The sequence below is a fragment of the Salvelinus namaycush genome, chromosome 21 (assembly GCF_016432855.1).
Source record: "Salvelinus namaycush isolate Seneca chromosome 21, SaNama_1.0, whole genome shotgun sequence".
In the NCBI taxonomy this organism is placed as follows: Eukaryota; Metazoa; Chordata; class Actinopteri; order Salmoniformes; family Salmonidae; genus Salvelinus; species Salvelinus namaycush.
In genome coordinates, this window is record NC_052327.1 from 23,390,209 (window position 1) to 23,407,095 (window position 16,887).

The window sequence follows — 16,887 nt, forward strand, 5'->3', positions numbered from 1 at the left end:
ATGTTTTATTCACAGAAACCTATATTATGGATAGCTTAGCCTACGTACATGTGCTACAGTCATCTAGCCAACCACACACACACCTCATCATGTTGCTATCATACACCTAAAAGTACAAAATACAATCCAGACACTCATTGTGATGTACAGTACACCTTGAGATCAGCTCACCCAATCAACAGTACATCAGCATCATGCAAGCGTCGCATCCTCACTCACCAAGGACAAAAATATAAATGCAACATGCAACAATTTCAAAGATTTTACTGAGTTACAGTTCAGATAAGGAAATCAGTCAATTGAAATAAATTAATTAGACCCTAATCTATGGATTTCACATAACTGGGAATACAGATATGCATCTGTTGGTCACAGATACCTTAAGAAAAGGTAGGGTGTTGATCAGAAAACCAGTCAGTATCTGGTGTGACCACCATTTGCCCCATTCAGCGCGACACATCTCCTTCGGATAGAGTTGATCAGGCTGTTGATTGTGGCCTGCGGAATGTTATTCTATTCCCCTTCATTGGCTGTGCGAAGTTATTGAGTATCGGCGGGAACTGGAACACATGTCGATCCAGAGCATCCCTAACATGCTCAATGGGTGGTGACATGTCTGGTAAGTATGCAGGTATTGGAAGAACTGGGACATTTTCAGCTTCCAGAAATTGTGTACAGATCCTTGCGACATGGGGCAGTGCATTATCATGCTGAAACATGAGGTGATGGGGGCGGATGAATGGCAGGACAATGGGCCTCAGGATCTCGTCACGGTATCTCTGTGCATTCAAATTGCCATCTATAAAATGCAATTGTGTTCACTGCCCGTAGCTTATGCCTGCTCATACCATAAACCCACCGCACAATGGTGCACTCTGTTCACAACATTGACATCAGCAAACCGCTCGCCAACACTGCGCCATGCACGCTGTCTGCGATCTGCTTGGTACAGTTGAAACTGGGATTTATCGATGAAGAGCACACTTCTCCAGCGTGAGCATTTGCCCACTGAAGTCGGTTACGACACTGAACTGCACGCAGATGAGCTTCCTGAGACAATTTCTGACAGTTTGTGCAGAAATTCTTTGGATGTGCAAACCCACAGTTTCATCAGCTGTCCGGGGGGCTGGTCTCTACACGATCCCGCAGGTGAAGAAGACGGATATGGAGGTCCTGGGCTGGCGGGGTTACACGTGATCTGCGGTTGTCAGGCTGGTTGGACGTGCTGACAAATTCTCTAAGATGGCATTGGAGGTGGCTTATGGTAGAGAAATGAACATTCAATTATCTGGCAACAGCTCTGGCGGACATTCCTGCAGTCAGCATGCCAATTGCACACTCCCGCAAAACTTGAGAGATCTGTGGTATTGTGTTGTTGACAAAACTGCACACCTTAGTGGCCTTTTATTTTCCCCAGCACAAGGTGCACCTGTGTAATGATCATGCTGTTTAATCAGCTTCTTGATATGCCACACCTGTCAGTGGATGAATTATCTTGGCAAAGGAGAATTGCTAACTAACAGGGATGTAAACACATTTCTGCACAACAATTTAGAGAAATAAGTTTTTTGTGCATATGGAACATTTCTGGGATCTTTTATTTCAGGTCATGAAACATTGGACCAACACTTTACATGTTATGTTTATACTTTTGTTTAGTATAGTGGTCTATGCATGTACAAGGTGCAGTTTTACAAACAAAGTGTTGCAGGGGAAATTGTGCCCACACCCACTTTGTCTTTGAGAAGGCTCATTAGGTTGTGAATGCCTGGGGAAATGCTAAAACAAGCAAACAATTTTTATAAATTCTCATGGCTGACAGGCTGAGCTGGGGAGTGGAGACATTAGTGGGAGAGATGAGAAGTGAGAGTGGGGAAGACAGACAGTGACCCAGGCACAGCTTATTGTTCCCTCCATGTGTCCGGGGGGTTAGTATAGGAAACATAAGACTAATCACACATATACTGTAAGTTTCATGTCAGTATTTTGTGACAAAGGAAAAGAGCTATGCAAATAACACACAGTTGAATAGATTATATGCCTCACAATATCTCTCCTTTTCATTCTGTCTGACCATTATCAATCAATCAATCAAATGTATTTATAATGCCCTTTTTACATCAGCAGATGTCACAAAGTGCTTATGCAGAAACCCAGCCTAAAACCCTGAAGAGAAAGGCAGGAACCTAGGAAGAAACCTTGAGAGGAACCAGGCTCTGCTGGGTGGCCAGCCCTCTTCTGGCTGTGCCGGGTGGAGATTATAAGAGTACATGACCATTAAGGCCAGATCGTTCTTCAAGATGTTCAAACATTCATAGATGACCAGAAGGGTCAAATAATAATCACAGTGGTTATAGAGGGTGCAACAGTTCAGCACCTCAGGACTCATTTGACTTTTCATAGCCAAGCATTCAGAGATCGAGACAGCAGGTGCAGTAGAGAGAGAGGGAGAGAGAGGGTCGAAAACAGATTATGCAATCTCCACCGTTCTGCCCATCCACCAAACACAAACAAACAGACTCATACACACTCAGAAATCCACTCGGTATGGCTCACAGAACTGGATGGCAGCTCCATATACCTACAGAGAGAGATATATGGGCAGACATACACCCACACAGACACACACACACCTAAATGATGATGTTTCAGGGGTCCACTCTGGCCCCCTGCTCTCTCAGCCGTGCACTGTGGGTGTCCTCATTAGAGGGACGGTAGCCGGTGACGCCGGCAGAACAGCGATCCTCGGTTTGATAGATAAAATCATCCTAGGGATTAGGCCCTAATCCCCAGCAGCGGGGAGATGAGATCGCAACAGCAAGCATGCTGGAACAGCAGGGGTCTGATGAGCCATGAGGCGCTGTGTATGAGTGCAGTAATCTCTGAAAAGCCTTTGGCAGCCTAAAGACCCACACTCTGACTGGCATAAATTTGATCCCTCTGCATGTTCTGATCAGGCTAATTGCCCTCAAAGCAGATGTGTCAATAATCAGATTAAGAGGATGGAGGCTGGCGGGCAGGTGACCGGTGAGGAAACAGGCTACTGCAGGAGCCCTGCTAGCCAGAGGCCGTGTAATTATGTTCTTTATTAATTCAGAGAACAGATGATACAGTTCAAAGGTAATAAATACAACATTGCGTGACGAATGGGACATAATGAACTTTAACTAACTAAAGCTCTAACTATAACTAAAGCTTTTAAACAATGATACTTCATCTAATGAGGTCTATATAAAGAATGGGTAATTATGAGGTAACTATTATGTAATTACTATCTGAACATGCAATTATCTGGCAGGTACGGGGAAAGGCAGGTGTGCGTAATGATGGTGTCAGGAGTGTGTAATGTTGGGGAGCCTGGTGCCCTCGAGCGCCATGGGAGAAGAGCGGGAGCAGGCGTGACAGTACCCCCCCACCCCCCACCCCACCTGAGCGAGCCTGACGGGCTGGCCGAGGCACAGGCGCTGGACAAGCCGGCTGGGCGTGAAATCCCGATGAACCGGCAAAGGCATAGGAGCCTGACGATCCGGCAGAGGCATGAAGGCCTGTCGATACCGCTGAGGTGTGTGAGCCCAATGGTCCGGCGGAGGCGTGGTAGCCTGACGAGCCAGCTGGGCATAAAAACCTGACGATCCGGCTGAGGCCTGATGTGGGATGGGCACCTTCCGAGCCAACCGGGGCAAGAAAGCTCTCGAGCCAGCTAGGGAGTGACAGCCCGACGAGTTGGCCCTAGGCACCCCCGGTTCCATCAGTGGCGGCCCCCGGACCAGACGTCACCACCAAACATTTAATCAGGAACAGACATGAAACAAGACAGGAACAGTGCCAACACACGGGTATACAAGGACATATACAATCAATGCTGAAGCGGGAAACAGAGTGGGGGAACAGACAGATATAAGGGAGGTAATGACAGAGGTGATTGAGTCCAGGTGAGTTCAGGTCAGTCCAATAATCGCTGATGCGCATGTCGGGGAAGGCAGGTGTGCGTAATGATGGTGGCAGGAATGCGTAATGCTGTGGAGCCTGGCGCCCTCGAGCGTCAGGGGGGGAGCGCAGTAGCAGGCGTGACAGTAGAAGCACCTTTGGCGGAGATTAGAGATGTGAGTCTTTTTGGGTAAGTCTCTATGAGCTTTGCACACCTGGATTGTACAGTATTTGCCCATTATTCTTTCAAACATTCTTCAAGCTCTATCAAGTTGATTGCTGATCATTGCTAGACAGTGTTTTCATGTCTTGCCATAGATTTTTAAGTCGATTTAAGTCAAAACTATAACTAGGCCACTTATTTGGCCTTGTGTTTTAGGTTGTTGTCCTGCTGAAAGGGGAATTCATCTCCTAGTGTTTGGTGGAAAGCAGACTGAACCAGGTTTTCCTTTAGGATGTCATGCTTGTATAAAGGCATTTGGAGACAGGCGCAGAAATACACAATAGGGGTTTTTAATACACCCAAAACAGACACGTATACAAAAAACACTCGGCTGTACCCAAACAAAAGAGTGAGGGTAAACCTCGTTGAATGACATGGGACGAAGCCCGTAATACACAATATATATAGCACGCAGCATAACAGCTGCACCAACGCATAGGTACTCACACCACCAACTGACATGGGAACAATAACCGAAAAAGACAGAGGGAACAGAGAGCACATATATAACATACTAATCAGAGGAAATGGGAACCAGGTGTGTGTAATCAGACAAGACAGTCCGGGGTTGATGATAATGAATCCCATTCAGTGATGCCTAGAAAGTGACGTAGACCTCCAAAACTGGTGAACAGAATGAGCATCAGTACCGGGGGGATCCGTGACATAGGATTTTGTCCATAGTGAAATCCCTGAGCAGTTTCCTTCCTCTCCTGCAAATGAGTTAGGAAGGACGCCTGTATCTTTGTAGTGACTTGGTGTATTGATACACCACCCAAAGTGTAATTAATAACTGCACCATGCTCAAAGATATATATACACATATATATATATTTATATATATACATACAGTTGAAGTCGGAAGTTTACATACACCTTAGCCAAATACATTTAAACTCAGTTTTTCACAATTCCTGACATTTAATCCTAGTAATAATTCCCTGTCTTAGGTCAGTTAGGATCACCACTTTATTTTAAGAATGTGAAATGTCAGAATAATAGTAGAGAGAATGATTTATTTCAGCTTTTATTTATTTCATCACATTCCCAGTGGGTCAGAAGTGTACATACACTCAATTAGTATTTGGTAGCATTGCCTTTAAATTGTTGAACTTGAGTCAAACGTTTTGGGTAGCCTTCCACAAGCTTCCCACAATAAGTTGGCTGAATTTTGGCCCATTCCTCCTGACAGAGCTGGTGTAACTGAGTCAGGTTTGTAGGCCTACTTGATTGGACACGCTTTTTCAGTTCTGTTGGATTGAGGTCAGGGCTTTAGGATGGCCACTCCAATACCTTGACTTTGTTGTCCTTAAGCCATTTTGCCACAACTTTGGAAGTATGCTTGGGGTCATTGTCCATTTGGAAGACCCATTTGCGACCAAGCTTTAACTTCCTGACTGATGTCTTGAGATGTTGCTTCAATATATCCACATAATTTTCCTTCCTCATGATGCCATCTATTTTGTGAAGTGCACCAGTCTCTCCTGCAGCAAAGCACCCCCACAACATGATGCTGCCACCCCCGTGCTTCAAGGTTGGGATGGTGTTCTTCGGCTTGCAAGCCTGTCACGACTTCCGCCGAGGTTGGTCCCTCTCCTTGTTCGGGCGGCGTTCGGCAGTCGACGTCACCGACCTTCTAGCCATCACCGATCCACTTTTCATTTTCCATTGGTTTTGTTGTGTATTTAACCCTCTGTTCCCCCCCATGTCCTTGTCCGTAATTGTTTGTTGTAGTGCTTGTGCACGATATGCTGGTATTTACCGGGTTTTGTTTGACCCATTTTTTTTATTATCATTCTGTTTACGGTGGTTTATGGTTATTAAACACAACCGTTGTAAATCAGTTTCCGCTCTCCTGCGCCTGACTTCTCTGCCACCAGTAGCATCGCATTACAAAGCCTCCCCTTTTTCCTCCAAACATGGTCATTATGTCTAAACAGTTTTATTTTTGTTTCATCAGACCAGAGGACATTTCTCCAAAAAGTACAATCTTTGTCCCCATGTGCAGTTGCAAACTGTAGTCTGGATTTTTTATGACGGTTTTTGGGCAGTGGCTTCTTCTTTACTGAGCGGCCTCTCAGGTTATGTCGATATAAGACTCGTTTTACTGTGGATATAGATACTTTTGTACCTGTTTCCTCCAGCATCTTCACAAGGTCCTTTGCTGTTGTTCTGGGATTGATTTGCCCTTTTCGCATCAAAGTATGTTCATCTCTAGGAGACAGAACGCATCTCCTTCCTGAGCAGTATGACGGCTGCGTGGTCCCATCGTGTTTATACTTGCGTACTATTGTTTGTACAGATGAACGTGGTACCTTCAGGCGTTTGGAAATTGCTCCCAAGGATGAACCAGACTTGTGAAGGCCTACAATTTTTTTTCTGAGGTCCTGGCTGATTTATTTTGATTTTCCCATGATGTCAAGCAAATAGGCACTGAGTTTGAAGGTAGGCCTTGAAATACATCCACAGGTACACCTCCAATTGACTCAAATTATGTCAATTAGCCTATCAGAAGCTTCTATAGCCATGACATAATTTTCTGGAATTTTCCAAGCTGTTTAAAGGCACAGTCAACTTAGTGTATGTAAACTTCTGACCCACTGGAATTGTGAAACAATGAATTATAAGTTAAATAATCTGTGTGTAAACAATTGTTGGAAAAATTACTTGTGTCATGCACAAAGTAGATGTCCTAACCGACTTGCCAAAACTATAGTTTGTTAAAAAGAAATGCGTGGAGTGGTTGAAAAACGAGTTTTAATGACTCCAACCTAAGTGGATGTAAACTTCCGACTTCAACTGTATATATATATATATGTGTGTATTCAGCTTCTCCTTTTATTTATTTTATTTTCTTTCTCTACCAATTGGTGCCCTTCTTTGCGAGGCATTGGAAAACCTCTCTAGTCTGTGTGGTTGAATCTGTGTTTGAAATTCACTGCTCGACTGTGGGACCTTACAGATAATTGTATGTGAGGGATATAGAGATGAGGTAGTCATTCAAAAATCATGTTAAACACTGTTATTGCATTTATCCATGCAACTTATTATGTGACCTGTTAACCTGTCTGGCGCCGGCGTTCCGCTAGCGGAACTCCTCCCACATTCCACTGAAAAGGCAGAGCGCGAAATTCAAAAGATATTTTTTAGAAATATTTAACTTTCACACATTAACAAGTCCAATACAGCAAATGAAAGATACACATCTTGTGAATCCAGTCAACATGTCCGATTTTTAAAATGTTTTACAGCGAAAACACCACATATATTTATGTTAGCTCACCACCAAATACAAAAAAGGACAGACATTTTTCACAGCACAGGTAGCATGCACAAAGCCAACCTAACTAACCAAGAACCAACCAAACTAACCAAGAAACAACTTCATCAGATGACAGTCTTATAACATGTTATACAATAAATCTATGTTTTGTTCGAAAAATGTGCATATTTGAGGTATAAATCAGTTTTACATTGCAGCTACCATCACAGCTACCGTCAGAAATAGAACCGAAGCAGCCAGAGTAATTACAGACACCAACGTCAAATACCTAAATACTCATCATAAAACATTTCTGAAAAATCGATGGTGTACAGCAAATTAAAGACAAACATCTTGTGAATCCAGCCAATATTTCCGATTTTTTAAGTGTTTTACAGCGAAAACACAATATAGCATTATATTAGCTTACTACAATAGCCTACCACACTACCGCATTCATTCATCAAGGCACGTTAGCGATAGCAATAGGCACGTTAGCGATAGGGAATAAACCAGCAAAAGATGTTAATTTTCACTAACCTTCATCAGATGACAGTCCTATAACATCAGGTTATTCATACACTTATGTTTTGTTCGAAAATGTGCATATTTAGAGCTGAAATCTGTGGTTATACATTGTGCTAACGTAGCATCTTTTTCCCAGAATGTGCGGATATTTTTATGACACTCCAACTATTCTGACCAAATAACTATTCATAAACGTTACTAGAAAATACATGTTGTATAGGAAATGATAGATACACTAGTTCTTAATGCAATCGCCGTGTTAGAATTCTAAAAATAACTTCATTACGACATCCAGCTTAGGTATAGCGAGAGAGTGCCCAAACTCTGGGCGCAAACAACTATTTCACATGTTCGACAGATATATGAAATAGCATCATAAAATGGGTCCTACTTTTGATGATCTTTCATCAGAATGTTGTACAAGGGGTCCTTTGTCGGAAACAATCGTTGTTTGGATTTAGAATGTCCTCTTCTCCAGTCAATTAGCACGGAAAGCTAGCAAAGTGGCGCTAAGCTCTCCTTCCTGAACAAAGGCACACAACGCAACACGCCTAACGTCCCGAATAAATTTCAATAATCGAATAAAACTATATTGAAAAAACATACTTTACGATGATATTGTCACATGTATCAAATAAAATCAAAGCCGGAGATATTAGTCGTCCATAACGACAGCTTTACAGAAGGCAATACCAGGTCCCTTCACGCGCTCTCCAGAAAACAGGAAACTGGTGACACGTCATGCCGAGAGCTATTATTCGACCCCAGATCAAGTTACACACTCCATTTCTTCTCTCACTGCTTGTCGACATCTAGTGGAAGACGTATGAAGTGCATGTATTCTAATAAATATCAAGGACATTAATAGGCAGGCCCTAGAACAGTGCATCGATTTCAGATTTTCCAGGAAGGAAGTTTGCTGCAAAAGGAGTTCTGTTTTACTCACAGATATAATTCAAACGGTTTTAGAAACTAGAGAGTGTTTTCTATCCAATAGTAATAATAATATGCATATTGTACGAGCAAGAATTGAGTACGAGGCCGTTTAAATTGGGCACGATTTTCCCCCAAAGTGAAAACAGCGCCCTCTGTCCTCAACAGGTTTAAGCAAATGTTTACTCCTGAACTTATTTAGCCTTGTCATAACAAAGGGGTTGAATACTTATTGACTGAAGACATTTCAGCTGTTTATTTCTTATTAATTAATAAATTTTCTACGAACAAAATATAACTTTGACATTATGGGGTATTGTGTGTAGATCAGTGAAATAAAGTCCTAATTCATTCAATTTAAGTTCAGGCTGTAACACAACAAAATGTAGAAAAAGTAAAGGCGTGTGAATACTTTCTGAAGGCACTCTGTGAAATGGATGTAAAAAATAAATCAGCAAAACTGGTTCAATTGATAGATATTGTGAAGGCTCAAACAGTGCAGAGTAATGCGTGGTTGGAGGGGCGGTAGGCCACATAAACTCATGTAAACCAATATTGCAAGCTCTGATATTGCAACATATGTAGAATACAAGTAGTAAATTATCTGCCCTACACACACAAACAAACAACATTAGGATATCTTAAAGCATTTTGGAAATATAGACCTGTAAACACATAGTTACAATAGGCAGAAATATCAACTATGAATATTTATGATGAATGTAACTCACCTTTTTGGTAGCTGTTCAATAGACAACTTTTCAAGTCAAATGTGCTCTCATTCAGTGCTGTATTGTCCTGCCTGACAAAAACGCATACAGATACAATTTTTTTTGAATGCTGTCGCTATAGTAATCGGCTCTAAGGAAAACAAGTGGGCTCAGACACATTGAAAAACTAGTTGGCGTCGGCTATTCAAACACAACAGGGGCATGGCAGTGCCACTTATAGGCCTAGATATATCAAGGCCCCCAGCCTTATGAAACCATTTTAAAGTCAGAATAACACAATACAAAATTAACAAGGGCTACATATATGCAGGCGACGGTGTTTGAGTGTATTCATGTTGGCCATATTGGATTCAGAATAAAATGTATATATCTAGGCCTATGAGTGGCACTGCCATGCCTCTGCTTTGTTTGAATAGCTGAAGTCAACTAGCTTTTCAATGTGTGTTCATGTTTTAATCTCATTCACACACTTGAAGCATATCAAGAATGGGCAATTCCACAAAATATATAAACAACCCTTTCACGACACAAGCACACAGTAGTGTAACTAAGTTATAGGAATACAACGGTCATCTACTCTAGTAGTGTATACTGTATGCACATCCCTCTTTTCCTCACAAAAACTAAGTGTGCAAGGTTGATTCAAAGTCTTTGAGGTGACCAGGACACAAATGTGTCCTTAAAGGGTGAGGAGACACACTAGCCAGAGGTGATTGTGGTTCTGCAGCGACAAGGGTAGTATCCTTCCTGAATGACTGGCATTGGTGCTGTGGGGTGATCAGTTTCCATTTCAATGGTTCACTGCAGATGCAGCTTGCATACCAAAGAGACCCATTGACTAACTTGAATGTTATCCCAACCTGAATGATGCTGGGGATACTCTAGTAGTGCAATGGTTGGTTGTCTGGTTGTGAAGGAAATTCTGTGAAAGGGCTGTCACAAACAAACTTGCCTTTAGATCTATGAGTGGAGTTTTTTATGTTGAATGTGGCAAAAAAATCCTGCAGGTCACGTCTTACATATTTCTTTATATTGCTTTGGAAGTCAGGTAGAATGATAATTTGTCCGATATTAACTGGGTGATTGGCATTGATTATGGACTGGGGCACACCCAGCAGGAGATGTTGAGAGTGACAGAATCTGTGAGGGTAACCAAAGGTTACTTAGAGGTTGGTTAGAGTTTAGCCAGTGGCGATTTTAGCATGTAAATCTTGGTGGGGCAAAATATATATATTTTATGCATGCCAGCAAAGCCACTACACAACACAACACTAAACAATACATGAATTGTACTATAACGGTGACAAACGGTGCCCACAAATGTTTAGAGCTTACATAGAGCTGACCCAACAGCAGAGCTTTCTTTTCAGCCCCATGGAGTGAATCCTTACCACTGCTACACCTGGTTATCAGCGGAGCCCTGTCTGGCAGCAAAACAGTTCATTCAGCCTCATTTACTGCCTTTTAAAATAACATAGCTAATATGGCTGACTTGCTTAAACAAATGTGGTTGAGATGTACAAACTATGGCATAAGGGAACGACGAGTGGATAAGAGGCAATCCGTGATTTCGATGAAGACATTAATGAGCGAGCTAGGATGAACGTTGTCAATATAACTATTTGTTCAGCACTTTGAAATGTACAGCGACAGAATTCAGAACATTGGCTGGATGAATAAAGGGGGCATATAAGCAGACAGCGAAAGCTCTTACAATATACGATGATTACATTTCTCTCAAACAGGCTATAGGCTACATGTGCACCATCAAGTCAGAACAGTAGCCTAAGTAATGAAGGAGGAAATGGACCAAATTATTAGGTTAAGGCACATGGGCTACTAACAGCTTACTACACAACATACACTTAATATTACTTTCTTGGCTACAGTATACATATCTCCCTGGCATATTACATAATTTATGCAACAGCATACAAGACATTTTTGGACTCAACTTTTTGTGCTGTGCTCACTTGAACAGGAAGGTGGCGCAGAGGTCCTTCTTGTGGGCTCCAGAAAGAGGCCCGAAATCCCGACTTGGAATTCCAAGTTGGATGACCATTCAAAATTATTTTCTGTATGTTCGCAGTCGGAGCTAGTTTTATCAGAGTTCCCAGTTGTCTTGAACTCCCTGAAGTCTGAGATTTCCCAGTTCCTAGTTTCCAGTTGTTTTGAACGTGGCAGAGTCATGCTGAATTGACAGCATGGCCAATGTATTCAAACTTTTCTGGCCCATGGCATTACCCCCTTTTTTGTGATTTCCAATTTGTAGTTACGATCCTGTCTCATTGCTGCAACCCTCATACGGACTCGGAGCCAAGCCGCACTGATTCTTGACATACTGCTCGCTTAACCCGGAAGCCAGCTGCACCAATGTGTCGGAGGAAACACTGTCGAACTGATGTCCGAGGTCAGCTGGCAGGCACCTGGCGCCCAGCCCGCCACAAGGAGTCGCTAGAGCACAATGAGACAAGGACATCCTGGCCAAACCCTCCCCTAACCAGGACGACGCTGGGCCAATTGTGCACCGCCTCATGGGTGTCCCGGTCACAGCCAGCTGTGACACAGCCTGGGATTGAACCTGGGGCTTGAACCTGGGGCTGCAGTGGCGCCTTAACACTCATTGTTGAATTTGCGATTTGCATCTTGTTGTGTAATATTTAATATTTATGTATCAGTGCTTATATGTCCAATGGCCAATAAGCACTGATACGTTTTATCTGCAATTTCTCTTCATATGACAAAAATTGAAACGGATTTGCAAGTAGATTGCCGACTTGATACATGATGATGACTGCTTGTCTAGCTTGCTAGCTACGATTTTGAAAGTATGATGTTGACATGATCAGTCCAATCAAAGCTATGTGATTTGATGCCCTTTTATCTGTGGCCAATAACCTTGAGCCTTCTTGGATGGGCACTTCTAATGTAAGTCTACGGCAGCACCTAAGGGGCTTGAATTGTCGAGCTCTACCCTTAGATTTTGCAGTGACATAGTGTTCCCATAAGTGACAGAACACTGAGCCAATCACAGCGCAACTAGAGAACATTACCAACCCCTACGCTCCGTATTTTCCGCTGGCTGCCCCAGCACCACAGAAAGCACTGAGCTAGGCTGAAACACCTGTATTTTGGAGCTGCCTTAGTCAAGAAAGCAAAAAAGAGATCATGTTTGTAAGCGGCTTTATTAACACAATTCTGTTGTTTTTTTATAAATTGTTTGCAAACTGACACATTGATGCCAAAATAATATGCAAAACAGGTGGGTCTCAAAATATGACGCATCGCCACTGAGTGCAGCTAGGTCATAGACTATGACTAAGAAGCGTTGGTTGTGAGGGACAAAGCACAGCTCCACACACATTTGAAGATGATCCCTGGGCTTTGACGGACAGTAAACGGGTTGCAGAGGTGGTAGAGCAGATCAAGCGTGGTGCACAAAGACCACTCTCACAGTCAATTCCCAGCCACCATAGACAATCACATACAGACGGTTTTACCATCCTCCATCCTCTTGTTTGCCATAAATTGTTAAATCATATTAAACTTTATTTGTCACATGCACTGAATACAACAAGTGTAGACCTTATCGTGAAATGCTTACTTACAAGCCCTTAACCAACAGTGCAGTTCAAGAAGAGTTAAGTAAATATTTACCAAACAAACCATAGTAAAAAATAATAAAAAGTAACACAATAAAATAACAATAACGAGGCTATATACAGGGGGTACCGGTACCGAGTCGGTGTGCGAGGGTACAGGTTAGTTGAGGTAATTTGTACATGTAGGTAGGGGGTGAAATGACTATGCATAGATAATAAACAGCGAGTAGCAGCAGTGTAAAAAACAAATGGGGGGGTGTCAATATAAATAGTCTGGTGGCCATGATGAATTGTTCAGCAGTCTTAGGGGGTAGAAGCTGTTAAGGAGCCTTTTGGTCCTAGACTTGGCGCTCCAGTATCGCTTGCCGTGCAGTAGCAAAGAAGACAGTCTATGACTTGGGTGACTGGAGTCTCTGACAATTTTTTGGGCTTTCCTCTGACACCTCCTATTATATAGGTCCTGGATGGCAGGAAGCTTGGCCCCAGTGATGTACTGAGCCATACGCACTACCCTCTGTAGCGCCTTACGGTCAGATGCCGAGCAGTTGCCATACCAGGCGGTGATGCAACCGGTCAGGATGCTCTCAATGGTGCAGCTGTAGAACTTTTTGAGGATCTGGGGACCCATGCCAAATATTTTCAGTCTCCTGAGGGGGGAAAGGTGTTGTCGTGGCTGTCTTGGTGTGCTTGACCATGATAGTTCGTTGGTGATGTGGACACCAAGGAACTTGAAACTCTCGACCAGCTCCACTACAGCCCCGTCGATGTTAATGGGGGCCTGTTTGGCCCTCCTTTTCCTGTAGTCCATGATCAGCTCCTTTGTCTTGCTCACATTGAGGGAGAGGTTGTTGTCCTGGCACCACACTGCCAGGTCTCTGACCTCCTCCCGATAGGCTGTCTCATCGTTGTCGGTGATCAAGCCTACCACTGTTGTGTCGTCAGCAAACTTAATAATGGTGTTGGAGTCGTGTTTGGCCATGCAGTCGTGGGTGAGCAGGGGGTACAGGAGGGGACAAAGTACACACCCCCGAGGGGCCCCAGTGTTGAGGATCAGCGTGGAAGTTACCAACTGGGGGTGGCCAGTCAGGAAGTCCAGGATCCAGTTGCAGAGGGAGGTGTTTAGTCCCAGGGTCCTTAGCTTAGTGATGAGCTTTGAGGGCAATATGGTGTTGAATTCTGAGCTGTAGTCAATGAACAGCATTCTCACATAGGTGTTCCTTTTGTCCAGGTGGGAAAGGACAGTGTGGAGTGCGATTGAGATTGCGTCATCTGTGGATCTGTTGGGGCGGTATGCGAATTGGAGTGAGTCTAGGGTATCCGGGAGGATGCTGTTGATGTGATCCATGACCAGCCTTTCAAAGTACTTCATGGCTACCGACGTGAGTGCTACAGGGAGGTATCATTTAGGCAGGTTACCTTCGCTTTCTTGGGCACAGGGACTATGGTGGTCTGCTTGAAACATGTAGGTATTACAGACTCGGTCAGGGAGAGGTTGAAAACGTCAGTGATAACACTTTCCAGTTGGTCCGCGCATGCTTTGAGTATACGTCCTGTTAATCCGTCTGGCCCCGCGGCTTTGTGAAGGTTGACCTGTTTAAAGGTCTTGCTCACATCAGCTACCGAGAGCGTTATCAAACAGTCATCCAGAACAGCTGGTGCTCTCGTGCATGCTTCAGTGTTGCTTGCCTCGAAGCAAGCATAAAAGGCATTTAGCTCGTCTGGTAGGCTCACGTCACTGGGCAGCTCATGTCTGGGTATCCTTTTGTAGTCTGTAATAGTTTTCAAGCCCTGCCACATCTGGCGAGCATCAGAGCCAGTGTAGCAGGATTCATATGTCCTTATAAGGGTGTTGGGATTACTGCACAGTTTCCCATAACAATGCATGAGTCACACCAGCATGGTGTGATTCTTCACATGTGAGTCCAGTTCATGTGTCACATGGGCTGGCCAGCCATGGTTGGTAGATAAATAGGTTCATATCAGGCCAATACAGGGCAGCAATTTCCAGACAGATTTTTGTCTGTTGAATGGTATATTGGATTCCTAAAATAGTTGAAGTACACAAAAATAGTATTGAGTACAGGCCATAAGTGCAGTACACAAATCTGGAAAATGTATCTCATTTAAAACGTGTACATATACAGGTGATTAAACCCAGCCATACTGTATTTTGGATGCCATATTGGATTTAGAGTCAAATCTAGGGGGTGCCGTAATATAATTTGCAGAGTAGAGGCTAATCACATGAAACCCACAAAGGAACAAAAGAAAAGCTTGCACTCTGTTCCTTGTCTCAGGCTGTACACCTGTTCTCTCATCAAGTGATCATATTTTCACTCAGTAGATTATTCTTAATTTAATTTTGTCTTTACTAATATGTAAAATTAGTTTTGATTTAGAAAGGGCCATTATCAAATGGGCAGGAACAGAGGCAGGGGAAAAATACATGTCATCTGTATGCACTCAAATAGCGAATGGAGACCGCGTGCTTTCCCGCTGGTCCGTTCTGTAGGCTACTTCAGTTTTATAGCGGAGCATTTCTTCATTTGAGCAGCTGAGGAATAGATATAAGAACACTTACTTCACTCCATGCATCAACCACTGTTTGAGGAGAATGCTCTCGCTGGCAAGACCAGTGATATTCCTGTTTGAGGAGCAGGCTCTTGCTGCTCGACCGGTGATATTCCTGTTTGAGGAGCAGGCTCTCGCTGCTTGACCGGTGATATTCCGCCCAAACTCTGTATACCATGGTCTCTCAAACCTTGTTCCTGCAGCTGCCCAGTGCTGAATTTGGGAAACCAAGTGAAATCTCTTCGGGAACATCAATAGTAACATGAGAGAGAGGAGATGGAAATGCATGGTGGTTGAAATATTCTGTATAGCTGAAGGTCACTCAATTAATTATGAACATATAAACAATTCCCTATTACTAGGCTATTCAAAATTAAAAAATACATATACGTATATATATATTTTTTATGTAATTGTAAGCCAACTGTAACCTGGTTCATAATCAATGAACCAACAACATCGCCTAGCATACGTTCACTCCCAGACATGGATAGAAATGTTGGAGCGTAGCATGAGGTAACCAGTCCTTCCAATATGTATAATAATACAGTCCACACTCAAAGGAAATTACTCAAATTTGTTTAATTTTGGAGTATAGGCTAGACCAATTATGTAGTCATCTTTGTTTTATGTATTTCTGCCTTGGGTAATTTGCGGTCCGCTATATATTATATAACTGCACAATCATAATATTATTATTTAAAAAAAATTCAGGGTTGAGTTCATAAGCCTATGCATATGCATAAACTCTAATATAGAAAGCACTATCCATTTTGTTGTTAGGCTTTGAAAAAACATCCACAATAACCAAGTTTTACACTGTTTCAACCTGCTGTTCAACTTATTTCTTCCAATTGATCATCACAGTGAGGTGATAGACCTACTGTTTTGATGATGTGTTTGATGTGATTTTTGATTGCATTTGCACTGATGTCAGAGTGGTTTGAGGGACAATAGAGCCCTGATTACCAGGCCATTAGGACCTGATGGTAGTTAACAAATTGGGTACTACCAAAGCATGTCCAGAATGCAAAAAAGGAGATTATCGTGACTCAACGGTCACATGGAATTTTACTGCAGTCGTGAGTCATGACTGGTGGTGGGGTGGTA